Source organism: Echeneis naucrates, chromosome 2 (assembly GCF_900963305.1).
Source record: "Echeneis naucrates chromosome 2, fEcheNa1.1, whole genome shotgun sequence".
Lineage (NCBI taxonomy): Eukaryota > Metazoa > Chordata > Actinopteri > Carangiformes > Echeneidae > Echeneis > Echeneis naucrates.
This window is the reverse complement of record NC_042512.1, coordinates 2,463,365-2,482,152: the sequence shown is the minus strand read 5'-3', so window position 1 is coordinate 2,482,152 and position 18,788 is coordinate 2,463,365. Positions and strand designations below refer to the sequence as shown.

Here is an 18,788-nt window from a genome sequence, read left to right as displayed (position 1 = left end):
TGCTGTCAGCTGGTTAAAAATTTGTAAAAATAAGCCAAAAAAACACTTTCACACAGGCCGGTTAGCTCAGCTAGTTAGAGCGTGGTGCTAATAACGCCAAGGTCATGGGTTCAATCCCCATACTGGCCACAAGCAGCATCTCAGAACTTGATGTTGTTCTCTCCATAGACTTCAATGCAGTCTGAAGTCTTTTTCCAACCAGTGGAACTGCCCCCTGGTGGTCATTAGAAGTGCAGCTTAACTTATCAGATACAACAATAACACAAAGTTACAATGATCAGAGCAAAGACTGCAGATAGATCATTTCCTTTGTAACAGTTTAGTGATTAGTTTCCAGCTGGCATTGTGCACCATGCAGGGGATGTAGCTCAGTGGTAGAGTGCATGCTTTGCCTGTATGAGGCCCTGCGTTCAATCCCTGTCATCTCCAGCGTTGATAATGAAGCACAGGAAGTACTTATCTTGCGCAACACCCTGATCTCTCAACTATCCACTCAGCTTGGAGCAATTTATCCTGTGTAGTCATCCTACCAAATTACCAAAGTGAACACAAGTGTACATGTGATGACAAAACAGCAGCCATTGAAGTCCACTTAAAGGCAAACTCCTAATGCTTCGGCCTCTTTTTTTAAACTCATGTCAAAACATTATAATGAAGTTACGTCAAGTACATATAGAGCAGGTCTAGACCAAACTCTTATTAAAATTATTTTGAGAGCCGTGGTGAGGAGGGGTTCCAGTTTTTGCAGATGATGTGCTCCTTTCGGCACCATCTATATTGATCAACTTGCTGATCACTGCCACTGTTCAGGTAGATAATCTTGTGAATCCACAAGTATGCCTTTCTTTGTTTGTGTACCAACAGCCTGACCTCTGGAACATTTAATTAAAGAATACATTTTGATGACAATTGGAAATGTCTGTTTTTTGTTTATCACTTGTTAGGATCCCCGTTAGCTGTCACTGAGGCAGCAGCTACTCTTCCTGGGGTCCAAATGAAAATGCACATCTGCAGTCAAACAGGTTCAGGTAGATGCAGAGTCCTACATTAAAACAAACCACTTTACCATCAACCTCAGCTGCAGTATACACATTACACTTCCATCACCAGATCCTCTGCATATACATGTACTTCAGTGTGGTTCTGTGGCTTAGCTGGTCAAAGCACCTGTCTCGTAAACAGGAGATCCTGGGTTCAAATCCCAGCAGTGCCTTGTTCATTATGTAAGATGTGGTAGATAGTAAACACTTACACATGGGAAGTGCACATTCTACCGCTGACCTGCATCAGCGGAGAAAGTGAAAAATGACATTGTGCATGTTTTCCTGTTAATCAGTGCTGCTGAAAAACTCCTGACATTTTCCAGCTAAATGATGAGACGTTCAGTGTGTTAGAATAGCAGAGGATGGTTTTGATCCATCGACGTCTGGGTTATGAGCTTGTGCTTGCACATGAAAAGATGCAGTGTTTGGCAGGGGGCACCCAGATTTGAACTGGGGACCTCTTGATCTGCAGTCAAATGCTCTACCACTGAGCTACACCCCCCACAAACACACACAGCCCATCACTGCAGATCAGCAGGTCTGACTGAAAACATACTGTAAAGTATGAACCACAGGGGTCAGACTGAGACTTCTGAAATGTTTCATAAATAGACTGAATAGGTGAGGGCTTTGGGACGGGGCTCACTGCAGCATCTGCTGTTGAGAGCTGCAGAACGATGTGCACTTTCACTACAGTTTGCAGACTCCGCCCACTGTGAGCCCCCCAGCCTGCATCAGAAAGGAGCAGCTTTTCTACTCAGAGACTCTCCCAGATGACTGAGCTCCTCAGATACCTGTCTAACGTAGCTGGGTTAGATGTAACTAACTCATCAATACTTCAAAACCTTGAGAAAATGACACACAACTGTGAGGAGCACAAGTATTCACTGACACACACATGGTTTCAGAGACAACCTGGAGAAAAACTTGTAGTCAGACTCAGAGTCTTCTTCTAACGCTGTTCATTAAGTTCATTAACCAAATTAAACTGTCACCATGAGGCCTTGTAGACCTACAAACTTGGAGAGCACCAGCACTGATCCCAACAGAATTTTAACACAGAGCCTTCAGATGTGCAGTCAGCCTTACTGGAATTCAGATATTTTTTAAAAAGGTAGCTCATATGTCAGACAAATTTACAGCACGCTTGCAGTGCATTTGCAGTGTGGTATAATTTCTTTCCCCTCACCTTTTCACTGCATTTTGCAGTGTGGTGTTGGTTTTGCACTGCATGTTGCAATGCATTTGCAGTGAATTTTTTCTTTTTTTTTTTTTTTTTCACTGCGATTTGCAGCAAACTTTTGCACTGCTTTTGCCATGTCAGCAGGTCTGTGATGTCAGAAGGTGAAAAAGAACCCTTCATTCTGGATCTGATTCATTTGACTTTATTGTTGCAGACACCTGTTGACTTTATCATATCATCATTATCATTTGACGTTATGAACCCCAGACTCTTCAACTTAATGTATTGTATATCCCCTCCTCCTGCTCTCAAAATAATAGTCAAAATAATTTCATAAAGAGTTTGGTCTAGACCTGCTGTATTTGTTTAGGGCTTTGCTGTAATTTCATTATGATGTTTTGAAGTGTGGTTTAAAAAATGGGGGTGGGGGCAAAACACGAGGAGATTTTTAGTTTTAAGTGGCATTCAATGGCTGTTGTTTTGTCATCACGTATATGTTTGTGTTCAGTTAGTAATTTGGTAGGATGACTACGCTGAGGGGATACTTGAGAGATCAGAGTGTTATCTTGTCTAACACTCTTTTGAGTGAGGGAGGGAGAGAGGAAACACAGGAAGCACTTCCTGTGCTTCATGATATCAAACACATCTGGGCAGTTTCAGCCAGTTTCCTCATCAGAGAGTACCAGCTGCTTCCATATGTCAGGATGGCCGAGTGGTCTAAGGCGCCAGACTCAAGGTGAGCTCCTTCCTGCACTAAAGGGCATTCTGGTCTCTGAATGGAGACGTGGGTTCAAATCCCACTCCTGACAAAGTCTTTTGTAAAATACGTGAACCAAACTCTTCCAAAGATGATGGTGCAAAATCATCTCTAGTGTGAATACGGTGGAAGACTGAAGATCTTCCCTCTTCAGCTAGTGCAGCTTCAGTATGGCATTGTTACTATTGTAATGATGTCATCTTCAAATACTACAGACTTTGGATAGTGAACCTCCTACCTGGTACACCCCGCAGGTGCATGATAACTTATTTATGTCACGGGGTCAATCACCATCGTCCTGAATGTGCTGTGTGTAAATAATGAGGTTCATCAAAACAAAGTCAGAACCAGAGCTCAGGCTGTTGGTACACAAACAAAGAAAGGCATACTTGTGGATTCACAAGATTATATCAGGATCTGACCTTTTCTTGTTCCATCAGTAACCATCAAAGGAGATGCTGATTCTGTGATGTCACAAAGGTTCTAATGACATCAAAGACATCAAAGACTCCTCCCACTTTTTCTCATGACCTCCACAGTAGAGTGCACTCTGTTAATGAAGCTCAAAAGACAATCATGGTTCTGCCATACAGCTTTTGCTTGCAGTCTCTGGACTAGAGAAACAGTTGTTTAGTGTTTGTTGCTGTGTTGAGCAGATGGAAATTTGGTGATTGCCCTTTTTTAACAGGAGACAAACTTTGGTAAGAGTCATGATGGGACCTCTTGCACCCAAAGCGAGAATCATACCTCTAGACCAACGAGCCATTAGCTGCAAGTACTTGTCTGTCTAACGTAGCTGAGTTATATGTAACAAACTTAAGTTTCCAATGAGGACTCTTCTAACCGTGTCTATTCAATGTGCTGCAGCTGTCACATTCATGCAGCTTGTGTAGAAACAGTTTATTCCATCAGAGCCATCAAATCCAGCATGCAGGGGATGTAGTTCAGTGGTAGCTCAAGCTTCCTTTGAAGCTGCTAGCTATGTCGCCAATATCAGTGCCTGACCATCAGGACTTACCAAAGTTTGGTAAGTAAGCAAATATTCACCGGAGCTCAGGTAAGAACTCTACAATTGTCTTTTCTCTTTTTGCACATTAAACTGTTAAACTTAAGTTTGCTACATCTAACTCAGCTGTACTCAGTCAGCCTGTACAGATGATTCAGTAACAGCTAAGTTATATTTAGTCCAACAACTGCTGTCCATTTCTACCACAGGGAGCCACAGGCTTTAGAGTTTTCAGTCCAAACCCTTGATTGTCAAGCAATCATATTCCCATTTTATGCAGATTTTTCATCCACAAAAAGTTGTCAGGAGGGGGGTTCGAACCCACGCCTCTATTCAGAGACCAGAAATCCCCGCTTCACAGGAAGTAGTGTAACTTAAGTCTGGCGCCTTAGACCACTCGGCCATCCTGACATGTGTCCAGCTGCCAGTCTCTGATGAGGAAACAGAAAAATTATTGCTAGCTCATCCTTTCTTTATGGACTACAAAGATCTGACATCCAAAAATTCAAAAACACCCACAAATAATCATTCCTGTATTACAACTTTTACCTGAGTTGAGCAGATGGAAGCGAGAATCAGATCCCTAGAACAACGAGCCATTAGCTCAAACTACACACTTTTTCTGAGGGGGAGAACTTTCAGGTCATCAAAGATCTCACACAGAGCATAGATCATACACTTCAACATTTATAGTTCAGTCAGAGAACCAAATCTGCAGAACAACCACAAGAAATGACAGAAAAACCACCAATCAGGACTATTCATCAACAACAGGATGATGTTCCCTCTGTTCCTCAAAGGGACTTCACCAAGATTGAAACCTGCCATGTCCAGCCGTCTCTGATCACTAACATCATTGGCTGGATCTCATATCAATCAGATATTTCTTTATTTGGACCATGTGCTTTGACCATCAGGGGACAGTTTGTTCTGTAACATTGCTCACAATATTTAAACAAAAAGCCCCATATGTATTCCAAAGCAGCCCAATTTCCATCTTGCGAAACCCAATTTCATCAAAAAAAGCCCAATCTGGCAACAAATTAGAGCAGTTTAAACAGAATTATCACATAATTTGTCCCTCACCTGTCTCTGTGACACAATTATCAATGTGTTCGGCTGTTCACTGAAAGGGTGGTGGTTTGAGCCCACCCAGGGACGTGCTTTGTCTTATCCACTGGAACTTTAGTCGACACATGGAAGATTTGATTTGGAGAAGGTGTATGACCGGGTTCACAGGGATGTTCTGGAGTATGGAGCCATCCCATCACTATATGACAATAAGCTTCCCTTTCCCCGAGACAACTACAGGGTCTAACAGATGTACAGCTGTGGTGAGGACGGGTTACAGGTCTGTAGCTGGAGGACTTTGGCACCATCGGCCTGAGATCTACAGGATTTCAGGATTTCTGGAAGGAAAACAAACGTAAAACATAAAGTTAAATTGTCGACACAGGTAAACTGCAATGGCCGGGAATCGAACCCAGGTCAACTGCTTGGAAGGCAGCTATGCTCACCACTATACCACCATTGCATGGAAATGGCCAAAATCACAGCCCTTTTGTATGACTCAGAGTTTATTGAACCTCCTACCTGGAATACCCTGCAGGTGCATGATAACATATTTATGTCATGGGGTCAGTAAAGAAAGGCATTTTCCCTGACTGGGAATTGAACTCAGGCTACACAACCATTTTAATGGACTGAATTTCCATCAAAGGCTCACATACTGAATTAGAACGCTGTCAGTGGAAAGAATAGTTTAGCTCTGACTTTTGATTGCACATCCGGTGCCAATAGATGCATCTGTGAGGGTACCGACTGAGACCTAAGGTGCATGATAAGTTTAATTAATGACCTGTATTCAAAGCCATTTTCCCCGTCACCCACATGTATACTCAGTTGGACAAATAAGTGGACGAACAAACATGTTTGTTAAAAATGTTCTAATATGTTTATGACGCCACCGTAAACATTACTGTCTTAGTGTATGATAAATGTGGTGGGAAACATGTTGAACTCAAAGCATCTCATAAACGCGGTGTGTAACATTTTGAATGCCATTAAAGTCTTGCTGCTAATGGCTCGTTGGTCTAGGATGATTCTTGCTGAGGGTGCGAGAGGTCACAATCACAAGTCCCTGACTGCCCTGGTTCTTACTGAGGTCTGTCTTCTGTAAAAAGAGGTCAATCACCACATGTCTTTCTGCTAAACACAGCACCAACCACTAACATACAGTTTCTCTTCTCCAGATGCTGCAGGTAAAGGTTTTAATACAGGAATTGATGTTTTTCCTCAGTTTGTTTAATTGATGTGCAGGAACTCCACTGAGAGCGAAGCACTGGTGGGGTTTGAATGCAGGATGTCCTGTGACACAGACCAGGAAAGTTGGCCTAAGATAGAACATCTTTAGTGCAGAATGGCCAACGATACATGAGGGGAGAAAGTTGAGCGGCATTAATGACCTGGCAAACCACTTTCGTCATTCAGTAAGACATTTACAATCACTTGTTCTAGCAGTTCTGGTCAGTTCTAGCACACCAGCATTATTCACATGTAAAGTGAGTCCAGTTCCTTTTAGGTTTGAACCCATTTTCCTTTGAGCTGAAGCATCACCGTCAGGAAGTGCACCACAGAAGAGTCACATGGAGGTTTAAGTCAACGTCTGAGGAACCAGCTGAGAAACAAAACCAAAAGAGCCAACAAGCAAATATTCTGTTATTTTTTTATTGAACAGACTGGATCAGGTTCTTTATTTAAGGGGTCCTGGATTCTTGCTTGGAGCTCTGTAGACCTCCTTTGGACCCGGTCTTTGGGGGAAGCTGGGTTGGCTCTTCTGGTTCCTCAGAGAGGGGCAGAGGGTACTCTGGGGAGTAGTTCATGTGGGTCTGGCCCTCTCGTGCTCGCAGGTAGCCGCTCCTCTGCTGGATGATGAAGGTTGGCGGCAGCAGAGGGGACGTCTCACTGGAGCCCGTCCTTGCTGCACCGCCGGAGCCCCAGACGCCAAAGTCTGGGAATGAACGAGAAGGCAGCCAGGTGCTGGGGTCAGGGAACTGGACGCGGGCTTCACCTGCAGGCTGAACGTCCCAAGAAGGTGATCCAGGGCCAACCACAAAACCAGATGGTTGGAATAGAGGACCAGAGAGGGAACCCACATCACCACCAAGTCCAGAACCAGGCTGAGGCTGCCCAGGAGATCCTGGAGTGTTCTGTCCATGGTGGACCGGGCTGACGTAGCTTCCACCCTGAGGCATCAGAGGTCTGGATGGAGCGCTGGGCTGCTGGACTGCTGCTCCAAGCTGCGGCGTCAGGGGAGGATGTGAACCTCCAGAAGGAAGGTTTGGTGATCCAGCACCACCGCTGGAGCTCCAGGAACCAGTGTAGGGATACTTGTAATCTGGACAGAGAAGAGGATCAGGAGGAGCATCAACTCATGAAGCACCAAGACCAGTTGGGCTATCCTGAAACTGAAGACCTGGACCAATAAAGTGAAACTCAGTCTTTACCTGCTTTTGTTGCAGAAGGTGATCCAGAACCAGATGGTTGGACTAGAGGACCAGAGAGGGAACCCACATCACCACCAAGTCCGGAACCCAGCTGAGACTGCCCATGAGATCCTGGAGTGTTCTGTCCAGGGATGACCGGGCTGATGTGGCTTCCACGCTGAGGCATCAGAGGTCTGGATGGAGCGCTGGGCTGTTGGACTGGTGCTCCAACCTGCGGCATCAGGGGAGGACGTGAACCTCCAGAAGGAAGGTTTGGTGATCCAGCACCACCGCTGGAGCTCCAGGAACCAGTGTAGGGGTACTTGTAGTCTGGACAGAGAAGAGGAGGAGGATCAGGAGGAGCATCAACTCATGAAGCACCAAGCCCAGTTGGGCTATCCTGAAACTGAAGACCTGGACCAATAAAGTGAAACTCATAGTCTTTACCTGCTTTTGTTGCAGGAAAAGCAGAAGCACTGCTGAACAGCAGACACAGCCAAGAAAACCTGAAACAGACAAAGTTACTTCAGCTTCAGAACATCAGTATGAACTGAAAGGTGAACCAAGTCCCAACCTCAGAGAAAGGCCCAGCACCATGTTGGAGTCCAGCAGCTCCGATGACCCTCAGCAGACTGAAGGTCTGGTCTGTTGTCTGCAGGCAGCTGGTCTGGTTTTATACCGGAGCTGCTCTCTGCTCTGATTACACTGATTAACATCAGCTGAGGTCCAATCAGAACCTGAGTCCAGATGGAGCGTTCAGGTTCGGTCTGACTTTTCTTGTGTTAAATTGCTTTTAATTATTTTGTTTTATTTTTATTGTGCATATTTTAAAAAGTACTGAGACTTCCACCTGCAGTCTACCGGCTTCACTGGTTGGAAAATCAAGTCAAAGTGTGTTGAAGTCTATGGGGTTTCATACAGACAGAGTGAAAGGTATCACGTTCTGAGATGCTGCATGTGGTCAATGTGGGGATTGAACCCATGACCTTGGCGTTATCAGCACCACACTCTAACCATTGCAGTTAGCTGTGTATGAGCTGCAGACCGTTTGGTGTGTATCACCTGCCTGGTGAACACAGCACCAGGATCCACTGCTGAAGAAGGCCAGCTGGCAGAGGCAGTCTCTGAAGAGCTGCTGCCTTTGACACATCACCTGATGATGTCATGATACTCACAGAATTAAACTTTTCCTTTGAAGCTGCTTTGAAGAATTTCCAAAATCACATGTGATTCAGATGTAAACACAAAGACTGCCTCACTGTCACCATTCAGAACAGCTGAGAAGCTTATTGATACTAATACATGCTAATAACGCCAAGGTCAAATTCAGTGGTTTTCAGGACACTTGTTATTTTAATCAAATTATGTACTAGACCGTAACTTCATTGTGAAGTTTTGACGTGAGTTAAAAAAAGAGGCCAAAACATTAGAGAACTTCATTCTCTGTTTGTTTTTCCACAGAGGAAGTGAAGTCACACACCACATGATGTTTCTCTTTCCTGCTCCTCGTTAAAATAGTGGACAGTATCTCTGCCTGTCACACAGAAGACTTCAAACCTTCAAACTACTGATGCACCGATATGAAATTTTTCCCCGATACCGTTATCAATATCTGTTAAAAATACGTTCCCTGACCGGGATTCAAACCCGGGCCGCGGCGGAGATAGCGCCCAATCCTAGCCGCTAGACCATCAGGGAGTGTGGCCGGTTGGGATCGCCAACCTCGTCCTTCAACCACAACCACATGAAATATTGTGAGGTTGAATGCTGCACGCTGACTGGTTGTGTGTCCAAATGGCTTCAAAGACATCTTTCTGCCATTCACTCCTCCAAACCTTTGGACACAGCTTTGAGCTTTCTCACAGGTGTCATTATTTCAGTGAAGATGTATGTATGGATGTATTCCCCCTGAATCCTGCGATTCACAGCTTCCACCAAATGGAGCCAAATAAGACACAAAACTAATTGTGATGTGAGTCTGAAGAGCTGCTGCTCTTCACACAAGTAAATGAATTCCCTACGTACAGTAACAGCACAATGCCAGCTGGAAACTAATCACTAAACTGTTACAAAGGAAATGATCAAAAATAAATAAAATAAAAAAAAAATAAAACACAAAAAACTAAAAAAGCTGAGCAGAGTGCTGTGGACTTTTGAAGGTGCTGTGTTCAGGTGACAGTCTCATCTGGAATTGAGGGTTCAAATACCACTCCTGACAGTCTGTGGTGTTACCCAGCTTCTTTGTCTGAGGGCCTTCTGGGAAAGATCTTTGTTGTGCTTTAAGTCACATCTGTCCTCATTCTGCTGATTCCTCAATTAACTGTTAGTACAAACTGTTTGTAAATGTTAGCACCTTGAAACTTCCGACATAGCTTTTTATCTCTCATTTCAGCATTAACAAGCAATGTCTATGGCATTCAAACATTCTGTGTGAAACCACTGGTCGAGAAGGTGAATCAACCTGAGAGAAATAAGGAGAGACGGGGGGCTCAGTTTTCTATAGTTAAATTGTTTATTACAGATCGTAGTTCATTTACAGCATTCATTACAGCTTCAGGATGATTCAACTCATCTATAGCGAGGTTTATTGCAAGAAAAGGGTCGTCTGAAAAACTCCTGCAGTCATCATTACCTTTTTGTTCCATATCACACTTTTTTTTTTTAAACTCAAACCACATTAAAACATCATATCCTCATATGCCAGTGCATACAACCTGTCAAGGAATCTCTCGAGGTGTCTGCACGGAATCCTCCTGTGGTTGTACGAGCAGTTTGATGATCTTCTGTAGGATGGCGACCTGTTTCTTCTGTATCGCTGTCGCCTCTTCTTCCTATAGTCTGGGAAAAAAACTGCTAAAGCTATCACACCATGCAGGGGATGTAGCTCAGTGGGAGAGCGCATGCTTTGCATGTATGAGGCCCCGGGTTCAATCCCCGGCATCTCCACAACTTATCTTGTTTAAAACTTAGACAATTTTAACGATGAGAGCAGAGGAGTATCTTACAAAGGAAGTTCAACAGAGCCGGGCTTTGTTTGGGTGAGCTGGCTCGACAAAGTCGAAAGCTCCAACCAGAGATAACGAGTATCACGATGGTGGTTATCAACTTGGTTTGTCCACCCAGGCTTTCCTCAGCAGGCTCTGTGCATGTTCACATAAAAAAGGGCTGTTTACATGGACCTTTAGATTTTCAGTCCAACATTCTCCCAACTGAGCCATTTCGGGTGGAAGAGTTTGTTTCACAGAACGTGTAAGGAGGGACACGTCACAGGCTCCAGTGGCGCAATTGGTTAGCGCGCGGTACTTCTATGACAGTAACCTGCGGAGTGATGCCGAGGTTGTGAGCAGCTGATTGACCTTTTGGAAGAAAGGTGGTATCTTGTTGAAAAAAAAAAAGATTCTGTCATGCCACCATGACATCAAAGACTCCTCCCACTTTTTAGTCATGACATCCACTAGAGTGCACACTGTTAATGAAGCTCAAAACACAAACGTAGTCATGCCAGATACCTTTGAGTTCTGCCGACAGAAGCAACAACAAAACTGGAACTAATTTTCACTGCTATGCAGATGAGCCCCACAACCTCTCACATGCTAAATGAGCACTCTACCATTTGAGCTAATTCCCCTGTACTGGCATGCAAGCTAAGCTTTGGGAAAAAAAAGTGAATAGATCAAAGGAGGCAGACTGGGTACTCGGCACTAAAACAACTGTTGAAATCTGCTTTACTTCCACTGCTGAGGAAAACTGCTGGGAGTTAAAACAAGCAAAGTTAATACTGTACTGAAGTATGTTTTCAAGAATGAAGATCTTCCCTCTTCAGCTAGTGCAGCTTCAGTATGGCATTGTTACTTTTGTAATGATGTCATCTTCAAATACGACAAACTATGGATAGTGAACTGCTAGCTGTTGCTAAAAAGCCATTAGCAGAGGATGGTTTCTATCCATCGACCTCTGGGTTACGGGCCCAGCACACTTCCACTGCGCCACTCTGCTCATAGGACAACCGCTAAGAGAATAACTTGCACAAAAGGAAGTTGTCTGTGTTTCATAATTGAAATGATCAGTATTGTATCCTAAGAAGATGTTGTTGTCTTTGTCAGTCAGCACTGCCTCAACAAGTAGCACTTACTGAATTCAACAGTCAAGTCAGTGCTCAAGTTAAGGTAACATTTGTGACTTTCAAACTACTTCCTTATCCCCCACCCCCCATACCTGCTGTCCTGGTGATTGAAGAAAAGAAGAAATGACATTCCTCACGTTTTTTGTCCAAATTCCAACCAGGACAACCCCAAAGAGAAGCACTTATGCACAAAGACTTCATCAGTGTCTCTGATTGGAGTGATCCGAGTTAGATCTGAAGAAAACATGGCTCCAAGAATTAATGTTGTTTTTGAAAATTAACACTGAAAGGGGAAAAAGAGCAAAGAGCATCTCCTTTTCCTGTTCCATCAGTAACCATCAAAGGAGATGCTGATTCTGTGATGTCACAAAGGTTCTAATGACATCAAAGGGATCAAAGACTCCTCCCACTTTTTTGTCATGACCTCCACAGTAGAGTGCACTCTGTTAAAGAAGCTCAAAAGGCAATCATGGTCCTGCCAGATACCTTTGAGTTCTGCAGACAGAAGCAACAACAAAACTGGAACTATTTGGACTGAGCCTGGTTAGTCTGTGTTTCGGTTTGGGAATTCTACTGAAACTGGTTATAACTTTTGTCCAAATTCCATCCGGAGGGATCCAGAAGCACTTATGCACAAAAATTCATCAGTGTGTCTCATTGGAGAGTTCCGAGTTAGAGCTGAAGAAAACATGGCTCCAAGACTGAAAGACCAGAAGCTGAAAGGGAAAAAAGCATAGAAAATAGAAACATCCATGCAGAAAATAATCATCAATGTCAATGTCACATTAAGCTTTCATTCTGACCTAACTCTGGTGATTAGTGATTAGGGTAGTATTGTTTCAATTGATCAGGAGAAATCTGTTCAAAATGGGAATCTTGATCATTTTGTTGAAGTTCTAACCAGGACAACCCCAAAGAGAAGCACTTTTGCACAAAGAATTCATCAGCGTTTCTGATTGAGGTGGTCTGAGTTAGATTGTCTGAGTCTAATGGGAAATGGGTAAAGGAAGGAAAACTTCTGAAATCACCAACATTACCCCAACAAATAGCACTTACTGCTCTCAGAACACAAGTCTGTGCTTCAGTTGGGGAAATGCTGATGACAAATTAATACATTACACAACTAATCCTGCTAACTAATTTTTCCTCAATATTCCAACCAGGACAACCCCAAAGAGAAGATGTTGTTGAATCATCAATGTCTCTGATTGAAATGATCAGAGTTAGATTTTGAATTTGCTCCCAAACCTCCCGTTGTCTTTGTCAGTCAGCACTGCCCCAACAAGTAGCACTTACTGAAATCAACAGTCAAGTTAGTGCTCAAGTTAAGGTAACATTTGTGACTTTTAGATTACTTTCTTAACTCCCACCACCCCAAAATTGATAGAACCTGCTGTCCTTGTGATTGACTTCTGAAATCACCAACATTACCCCAACTAATAGCACTTACTGCTCTCAGAATACAAGTTGGTGCTTCAGTTCGGGAAATATTGATGACTCATTCAGCTGATCTGAAGAAAACTGTTTTTTTTTTTTATTCCATCAAGGACAACCCCAAAGAGAAGCACTGATACAAAAGGCATCAGTGTTTCTAATTGAAATGATCAGTATTGTATTCTAAGAAGAAGTTGTTGTCTTTGTCAGTCAGCACTGCCCCAACAAGTAGCACTTACTGAATTCAACAGTCAAGTCAGTGCTCAAGTTAAGGTAACATTTGTGACTTTCAAATTACTTTCTTAATCCTCACCCCCCATATCATTGATAGCAGTTGCGGTTGGGGTGATTGACAGAGAAGGAATGGCATTGCTCATCATTTTTGTCCAAATTCCAACCAGGACAACCCCAAAGAGAAGCACTTATGCACAAAGACTTCATCAGTGTCTCTGATTGGAGTGATCCGGGTTAAATAGCTCACACATGATCTCCCCCAAAGAGTCTTGCAGCCACTTCCCTGTTGTGTCTGAATGAAACCACTCCCACCTGTCTACTTTGTTGAGACGGTTTCAATGGTCTTGGTAATGGTTCATATCAGGAACAGACAACGATCCTCTTAAATTCATGAAGTCCTTTAGCATATGGTGAGACGGCAGCTAACTGTGGTGATTGGTTATTAGGGGAGTGTTGCTGCAGCTGATCTGACCAAATCTGTTCAAAATGCTTTTTTTTGTTTTCTTTTGTTTTCCAACCAAAACTAGAGATTTGAATTTGTGTTATTCATTGACACAGCACCAACAAAGAGCATGTACTACTTTCTGAACACAAGTCTGTGCTTCGGTTCAGGAAAGGTTGATGACAAATTCAGCTGCTTTTAAGAAATTTATCAAAACTGGTTTTAACTCCATCCAGGACAACCCCAAAGAGAAGCACTTGTACAAAAGGACGTCATCAGTGTTTCATAATTGAAATGATCAGTGTTGTATTCTAAGAAGATGTTGTTGTTTTTGTCAGTCAGCACTGCCCCAACAAGTAGCACTTACTGAATTCAACCGCCAAGTCAGTGCTCAAGTTAAGGTAACATTTGTGACTTTCAAATTACTTTCTTAACCCCCACCACCCAAAAATTGATAGAACCTCATCTGCTTGTGATTGGCTTTTGAAATCACTAACATTACCCCAACTAATAGCACTTACTGCTCTCAGAATACAAGTCTGTGCTTCAGTTCGGGAAATGTTCATGAAAAATTCGCGAATTTAGCTGTTTTAAAGAAATCAAAACTTTAATTCCATCCAGGACAACCCCAAAGAGAAGCACTTATGCACAAAGACTTCATCAGTGTCTCTGATTGGAGTGATCCGAGTTAGATCTGAAGAAAACATGGCTCCAAGAATTAATGTCGTTTTTGTGAATTAACCCTGAAAGGGGAAAAGAGAGCAAAGAGAATAGAAGTCAGATTGAGCTCAAATTTTTACCTCACATGATCTCCTCCAAAGAGTCTTTGCAGCCACTTCCCAGTTGTGTTGCAGTTCCAATGGACTCCCTTTCAGGCTTTTGCCCATCTTATACCTGAATGAAACCACTCCCACAGCTCCCTGTCTGCTTTGTTCGGGCGGTTTCAATGGTCTTGGTAATGGTTTGTAATGAAGAACACATTTAGTCCATCAGGAACAGACAACGATCCTCTTAAATTCATGAGGACCGTTAGCATATGGTGAGAGGACAGCTAACTCTGGTGATTAATGTTGCTGCAGCTGATCTGAACAAATCTTTTCAAAATGGCCATCTTTGTTGTTGTTTTTATTCCAACCAAAACTTTTTTCCACCAAATTGTTAAATAAACTCTCTGTCCTGGTTAATCCTTGGACGGAATGAAAAACATTTCAAATCACAAACTCTGCCCCAACTAATAGCACTTACTGCTCTGAAAACACAAGTCTGTTCTTCAGTTGCAGAAATGTTGATGACAAATTCATAGATTTAGCTGATCTCAAGAAATCATTAAAAACGGGTCAAATTTCCACCAGAGCAACCTCAAAGAATTAGAATTAGAATTAGAATGTTTTTATTGCCATCATACACAACGTATAACAAACTTTAAAGACAACTCTGTGGTACAAAATATAATTATAAAATAAGAAAGATAAAAGATGAAGTAAAAAATAAAATGTATGAATATATTTACAAAAGGACCCAGTAAGAATATATGTACAGTTGAGAATTAGCATGACTGTAGATAACGGTGGAAATAAATAAAAAAGTAAAAAAACAAAAAGTAGCTATCACTGAATTTAACAGTTAAGGTAACATAAGGTAAGAAGAAAGAAAGGACACATTGACAGAACCACTGTGCTTCATACCAGGACACAGCAGCGTGAATCATGAATCATCATGAATCATGTTCGGGAAATGTTTATGACAAATTCATGACTTTGGCTGATTTCAAAAAATAAATATAAATAAATAAAACATACTGTCCAAATTGCAAACAGGACAACCCCAAAGAGAAACACTCATGCAGAAAGGAATCAACAGTGTCTCTGACTGATGTGATCTGAGTTAGAAGACATTGATTCTTTACTTCTTTATTGTCTTTGTCAGTTAACGCTGCCCCAACAAGCAGCATTGACTGAATCCAAGTGAATCAAGTCAACAAGCACGTTGGTAATTAACTGTGACTCTGAACTTTTTTCCAGTTTGTTGAATAAATGTGTTGTCCTCCTTCAGTAGGAAGTTTCTGTGGGCTTGGTAACAGTTTGAAGAACAGAATGATCAGACAACGATCCTCTTAAATTCATGAGGACCGTTAGCATATGGTGAGAGGACTGTTAACTGCAGTGATTAGAGATCAGGGTTGTGTTGTTGTAGCTGATCTGTACAAATCTATTTAAAATAGCAAATCATCATTTTTTTTACTGAATTTCTGAGCAGGAAAACCCCAAAGAGAAGCATTTATGGAGAAAGTTAACAAGCAGCTGTGTTGTGTTATAAACACCAAACATGTCCAGAAAAGACAGACTGTTCTGTGTATTTCCCTGAAGAGTTGCCAGACTGTGTTCACACCTTGATTACTGCCATCACAGTTCACCTTTTGTGTCTTTCTTTTGTCATCCTTCACAAAATTTTATTTGATGGCACAGAGGCACAAATAGAAAAATGGTGAGGGGGGCTGTGACTTGGTTCCCATCATTCATATTAAAGAGCCGTTCAAGAGACTCTCTGTGATCTCTGTGAACATAAATCTTTACCAACATTCAAATGTTAGAAACTCTGTGCTTTCTGGAATGTAAAACTCAGCTGCTCTCCATGAAAAGCAGCAGTCAGCTCTGCCTGGATACAACAGTGGTCAGGGCTGTATGTTTATACTGAAACACTGACAGCTCTCCTCCATCTCACTCTTTTACTTACTCTGGGTTCCAGCCCTCGTTGGTGCAGCAGGCAGCACATCAGTCTCATAATCTGAAGGTGGTGACTGCAGTATACACATTACACTTCCATCACCAGATCCTCTGCATATAGATTAATGTTGCAGTGCTGCTGTGGCTTAGCTGGTCAAAGCACCTGTCTTGTTAGAGTCATGATGGTCAGCTACTGATGTTGGAATATTTTAAGATCCTCTGTACATTTCTGTACATCAGAGTGGTGCTGTGGCTTAGTTGGTCAAAGCGCCTGTCTAGTAAACAGGAGATCCTGGGTTCAAATCCCAGCAGTACCTCTTTTAAGGTTGTTGAGATAAACTCATGTTACTTCTTCTGCAGGAGTTCCATTAAAACTCTCTGACCAATCAGGTAACTGCAGAGTCTTCATGTCTCCCTTTTGAACATCCTGACGTTTTGTGGAAGAGATTAAACCAAACCAGATACTATCCAACAAAAACAGCTGAGGACGGTGCTGTGGACTTGAGCCGGTAACAGGCTGAATGATTTCACAGCCAATGCTGTCAGCTGGTTAAAGATTTGTAAAAATAAGCCAAAAAATGCCTTTACACAGGCCGGTTAGCTCAGCTGGTTAGAGCGTGGTGCTAATAACGCCAAGGTCATGGGTTCAATCCCCATACTGGCCACAAGCAGCATCTCAGAACTTGGTGTTGTTCTCTCCATAGACTTCAATGCAGTCTGAAGTCTTTTTCCAACCAGTGGAACTGCCCCCAGGTGGTCATTAGAAGTGCTGCTTAACTTCTCAGATACAACAATAACACAAAGTTACAATGATCAGAGCAAAGACTGCAGATTGATCATTTCCTTTGTAACAGTTTAGTGATTAGTTTCCAGTGAAGATGTATGTGATATGGTGACCAAGGAACTGTATTCAGGCTCCAGTCTCTTTATGCAGGTCATCTCTTTCTCTGCCATTTACTAATATATATATATATATTATATTAGTATATTAGTATATATTATATATTCTTCATGACTCAAAGTTTGTCTCCAGCACCAACCACTAAAACACTGTTCCTTAAAAGCTGATTCAAAGAAAAGAGAGATTGACATTCCTCAGCTTTTTTGCCCAAATTCCAACCAGGACCAGAACCAAAGAGAAACACAAAGAATTCATCAGTGTCTCTGATTGGAGTGAATCAATAGATTCTGTAATTGAAGTCATCTAACGTCTAAGAAGACATCAATTTAAAACTTGTGATCGTTTTAATTGAAATTCCAACCAAGGTTTGGAAGGGGGGGAGGCGGGTGAAAATGACAGGAGGGTTCAAGAGCAGTGTTAATGGGCAAAAACAAGCAGAACTGTCACAGAACATCCAGCAGAAACGGAGCCATCCAGCCGAAATAGCTCAGTTGGGAGAGCGTTAGACTGAAGATCTAAAGGTCCCTGGTTCAATCCCGGGTTTCGGCGTCAAAGGTGTTACCTGAGTGAGGTTCAAACTCAGTTTTTTCTTTTAACCTACATTTCTAATTTTCTCCCTTCTCTTTCAATCACACCATGAAATATTGGGAGGGTGGATGTGTCACGCTGACTGGTTGTGTGTCCAAAAGGCTGTCAAAGACGCCATTTTCTCGTGGAAGATCGCAGGATTTTTCAGATGATGTGGTCCTTTTGGCACCATCAGCCTGAGATCTACAGGGTTCATTGGATCGTCCACAAAAATGGCTGCATGAACATTAGAATGCTTGGACCACTTCGGCCCGGGTTCAATTCCCAGTCAGAGAAAATGGCTTTATTTCATTTAAAATACAGGTCATTGTCAAAACGCCCTCATATGATGTCATCCACCTACACTACAATGTGTTAAATACAGCATGCTAGCATGGTGGCATCTCCCATATGGTCTAGCGGTCAGGATTCCTGGTTTTCACCCAGGTGGCCCGGGTTTGACTCCCGGTATGGGAAGTTCCTTTACAACAATGGACCTACCACTAGCAGGCCCCACGTTGGGTAATAAGCACTTTCTTGGAAGCCCAACAATTTGGAGTTGGAGAAATCTTCAGTTCACAGTTGAAACATTTATTAAGGTCACCGGTAAAGTAAGGCAGCGCTGGGCTGTAAGTGACAGAGCTCCCCCAGGATCTCTGCCAGAAAGAGCCCTGATATTTGGAAAACTTCCACATTTATCTTCTTATCTTCTGTCCCGAACAGAGGTTGGACTTTCACACAACCAAATATAACTGTCAGTCAGATGTTAGTTTCTACTAACAGTTAGTTGAGGAAACAGTTGAATGAGGACAGATGGGACTTAAAGCACAACAAAGATCTTTCCCAGAAGGCCCTCATTAAATTGCTTTTAATTATTTTGGTTTTTTTTT

The 18,788-nt window shown here is 42.6% G+C and overlaps 12 non-coding genes across 12 annotated transcripts; 8 read left to right on the top strand and 4 right to left on the bottom strand.

Moving 5' to 3' along the window:
- The first annotated feature begins 55 nt into the window (after positions 1-55).
- On the top strand, positions 56-129 carry trnai-aau (transfer RNA isoleucine (anticodon AAU)). Its single transcript has one exon. It is a non-coding gene; the product is annotated as a tRNA-Ile (tRNA).
- A 1,010-nt stretch (positions 130-1,139) lies between these two features.
- On the top strand, positions 1,140-1,213 carry trnat-cgu (transfer RNA threonine (anticodon CGU)). The gene has a single exon. It is a non-coding gene; the product is annotated as a tRNA-Thr (tRNA).
- A 260-nt stretch (positions 1,214-1,473) lies between these two features.
- On the bottom strand, positions 1,474-1,545 carry trnac-gca (transfer RNA cysteine (anticodon GCA)). Its single transcript has one exon. It is a non-coding gene; the product is annotated as a tRNA-Cys (tRNA).
- Positions 1,546-2,924: 1,379 nt separating this feature from the next.
- Positions 2,925-3,035, top strand: trnal-caa (transfer RNA leucine (anticodon CAA)). Its single transcript has 2 exons — positions 2,925-2,962; positions 2,990-3,035. It is a non-coding gene; the product is annotated as a tRNA-Leu (tRNA).
- Positions 3,036-4,289: 1,254 nt separating this feature from the next.
- On the bottom strand, positions 4,290-4,400 carry trnal-uaa (transfer RNA leucine (anticodon UAA)). Its single transcript has 2 exons — positions 4,363-4,400; positions 4,290-4,335 (listed from the first exon to the last, which is right to left on the bottom strand). It is a non-coding gene; the product is annotated as a tRNA-Leu (tRNA).
- A 1,051-nt stretch (positions 4,401-5,451) lies between these two features.
- Positions 5,452-5,523, bottom strand: trnag-ucc (transfer RNA glycine (anticodon UCC)). Its single transcript has one exon. It is a non-coding gene; the product is annotated as a tRNA-Gly (tRNA).
- A 4,825-nt stretch (positions 5,524-10,348) lies between these two features.
- trnaa-ugc (transfer RNA alanine (anticodon UGC)) lies at positions 10,349-10,420 on the top strand. The gene has a single exon. It is a non-coding gene; the product is annotated as a tRNA-Ala (tRNA).
- A 978-nt stretch (positions 10,421-11,398) lies between these two features.
- On the bottom strand, positions 11,399-11,470 carry trnat-cgu (transfer RNA threonine (anticodon CGU)). The gene has a single exon. It is a non-coding gene; the product is annotated as a tRNA-Thr (tRNA).
- A 5,203-nt stretch (positions 11,471-16,673) lies between these two features.
- Positions 16,674-16,747, top strand: trnat-agu (transfer RNA threonine (anticodon AGU)). The gene has a single exon. It is a non-coding gene; the product is annotated as a tRNA-Thr (tRNA).
- Positions 16,748-17,021: 274 nt separating this feature from the next.
- Positions 17,022-17,095, top strand: trnai-aau (transfer RNA isoleucine (anticodon AAU)). The gene has a single exon. It is a non-coding gene; the product is annotated as a tRNA-Ile (tRNA).
- A 712-nt stretch (positions 17,096-17,807) lies between these two features.
- On the top strand, positions 17,808-17,880 carry trnaf-gaa (transfer RNA phenylalanine (anticodon GAA)). Its single transcript has one exon. It is a non-coding gene; the product is annotated as a tRNA-Phe (tRNA).
- Positions 17,881-18,303: 423 nt separating this feature from the next.
- Positions 18,304-18,375, top strand: trnae-uuc (transfer RNA glutamic acid (anticodon UUC)). The gene has a single exon. It is a non-coding gene; the product is annotated as a tRNA-Glu (tRNA).
- The last annotated feature ends 413 nt before the right edge of the window (positions 18,376-18,788 follow it).